This window comes from Anarrhichthys ocellatus, unplaced genomic scaffold (assembly GCF_004355925.1).
Source record: "Anarrhichthys ocellatus isolate YVR2014 unplaced genomic scaffold, GSC_Weel_1.0 scaffold22, whole genome shotgun sequence".
In the NCBI taxonomy this organism is placed as follows: Eukaryota; Metazoa; Chordata; class Actinopteri; order Perciformes; family Anarhichadidae; genus Anarrhichthys; species Anarrhichthys ocellatus.
The window spans coordinates 3,852,370-3,854,971 of NW_022280052.1; the positions used below are offsets into that span (position 1 = coordinate 3,852,370).

Consider the following 2,602-nt stretch of genomic DNA (forward strand, 5'->3'; position numbering starts at 1 on the left):
CACACACACACACACACACACACACACACACACACACACACACACACACACACACACACACACACACACACCACTGAGTGCCAATGTTCATAATAACACTTGCACAAGCCAAAAACAAAATAACAAAAAGGCCCATAAAGGCATGTACACGAGTGCACACAGCAACAGAAACACAGTGCATGTATTCTTACACACACACACACACACACACACACACAGTCACATGATCCTGCAGTCAGAAAGAGACGATGTACAGCTACAACACATTGTGGGCATACCACCTTCATTTAGTAAGCGCTAAACTGTGTTTTTATAGTCTACAGATACATTTCATTATTCTTCAGACTCACTAAACAGCCTTAGACGTCTGTTTGTTCCATGGCTACAAATTACATGACATTCTTCAGTTTTAATGTAACACTGCAATCAACTTCAAACTGCAGCTGCTCACAAGTCAACACTACAGTCGCATTTCCTCACATTGCAGCCACACAATAATCTTCCATGTCTGCCGGCACTACCTGCAACTAAAAGTCATTTGTTGAAGGACTCGTACAGTGTCATTTTATGCTCCCAAAATGTCCAGAATTCAAACGTTGGTACTAATTACATAGAAAATAGGGACAGTTTTCAACTGGTGCAATTCTAATTAATTAATTCCAATTTTTTTCTAGAGTAGCCTCTTTTATTTAGTGCACAGCGAGGCACCTGAACATGCAGAACTTAAAACTTTTCCCACGGGCAAGCAAACAACTATGGAAAATAAAGTTTTTACATGACTAAATAATTCACCGGCTTGGCTGCTGAGGACATTTCTATTTTCATTTTAACGTGAAGCAAATAAAATGATTTAGACATTACAAACCTGTTGCCTTTTTATAATCATCTCAGATAACATTGTACTCAAAAACGATGTCCAATGAGGAAAGACAATTAATGGTTCTACGTGTGTTTAACAGTTCAGCCAAATGATCTAAAACTATTTCTCTGGAGGTTTGACACAAAGTCAAACCTGAAATGTTCGAAACACAACAACAAAAGTCTATTTAAATTTAAACTGTGATGGATGTTTATCACCCGTTAGAATGACTTTGCTTGTGTTCTTTTCCTTCCACTGCTGGACATTATTGTGTTTGCAGATCTCAACAATTAACTTTAGTAAGTACTGTATTTAGTAAATACAGTTTATTATCCCCGAAAGGAATTATGGACACATCCCGACTGAAATTCAAGCAGCATTCAGGATTATTGCGCACATTTATTTCTATAAAAACATCGATCTGTCAAATACAGAACGGTTCGTTAATGATACAGTTTCCCCCCTCGTGTTCAGTAGGGACATGTGACGAGTGGAGAATTAGCACGTCGTCCCAGAGCAGACTCACGAAGAAGAAAACACTGAGTTGTCCTGCGCTCAGTGGAAGAGGAAATGCTGTGCTGGTTGGAGGCTCGGGGGCCATGTTTTGGAACAGTGACCTCATCCACACCACCCGCCACCCTTTTCCCGAGAAGAGAAGTCAATCTGACAGACGAGGAGGGAGTGAGAGCCGACATCCTCTCTCACCAACAGCAACTTTTACTATCAGAACAGAAAAACACACACACACACACACACACACACACACACACACACACACACACAGCAACAGAGATACAAAGCACAAATATAGGCCTCCACCCCATATGACATACCTGGATTACTACACTGTAAGGACATTCACAGATTGTTCCTTTGTAATCTAATAGGAAACGAGTTAGGAAGAGCAACTGAGGAGGGATCCCTCCTCCAGGACTGAAAGAAGTGCAGATGTTGTGCGTACAGAATAGATCAACATGTGAAGCAGCTTGTTCATAACAAATTAAAACTAATTTAACGAAAATGGTACGACATGATCAAAATCTTCAGAACATCTAAATGGATCTCGAGGTCAGATTATTCTGTTATTTGTAAATCAAGAATGAACTTTGAACATTGACTTAGTTGTTGCTTTCTGAAACAGGAAACAGCATCTCGATGCAAATGTAAATTTTAACAAGCTTCAACTCTCAACCCAGTTAATCTTAAACCTCAATACTGCTAATCCTGAACTTAATCTCTTGTAATAGGGAGGAGTAGATTTGTTTCATGTCTTTATCTTTGTGAGGACTTTTAGGCCTAATAGACATATAAATTAAAGCGCGCACACACACAAACAGTAGAGCCTTTTTGTGCTGCTGGGATAAATCTGCAGTTTCCTAAAGGGAAGCCCACTACTCCCCCAATAAATCCCCCTCATCACCACACACACACACACACACACATAACCCCTTCATGCCCCTGTGGGAGACCTCCCATTGTCTCCCAGTAGGAACTGGGGGTGGGGGCCTGCCAGCAGGAAACCCATCAGGCTGTCCTGAAAGCTGCTTCCTGAAGGCAGCAGGAAAACACCGGAGAGAACGCAAGCAAAAACTGAGAGCTGAACAAATAGAGCCAGTGTGACATAAACACACACACACACACACACACACACACACTGCGGCACCCTGCAGCCAACAACAGCACCGAGGCCGACATCGCATGATGCATCACATGGAGGTTAGATAACGTGTTATCACTTTTGGC

At 41.6% G+C, this 2,602-nt stretch overlaps 1 protein-coding gene across 4 annotated transcripts in view; it reads right to left on the minus strand.

Annotated features, from left to right (window-relative positions):
* kank3 (KN motif and ankyrin repeat domains 3) overlaps positions 1-2,602 on the minus strand; it is a 42,200-nt gene that overhangs the window by 13,520 nt on the left and 26,078 nt on the right. The window contains exon 1 of one of the 4 annotated variants that reach the window (XM_031859430.1): positions 1,386-2,596. The exons of the other annotated variants lie outside the window; for them this stretch is intronic. The gene's annotated coding sequence lies outside the window, so the exon portion shown is untranslated. Of the gene's footprint in view, positions 1-1,385; positions 2,597-2,602 lie in introns of those variants that run through there. 4 annotated transcript variants of the gene reach the window in all.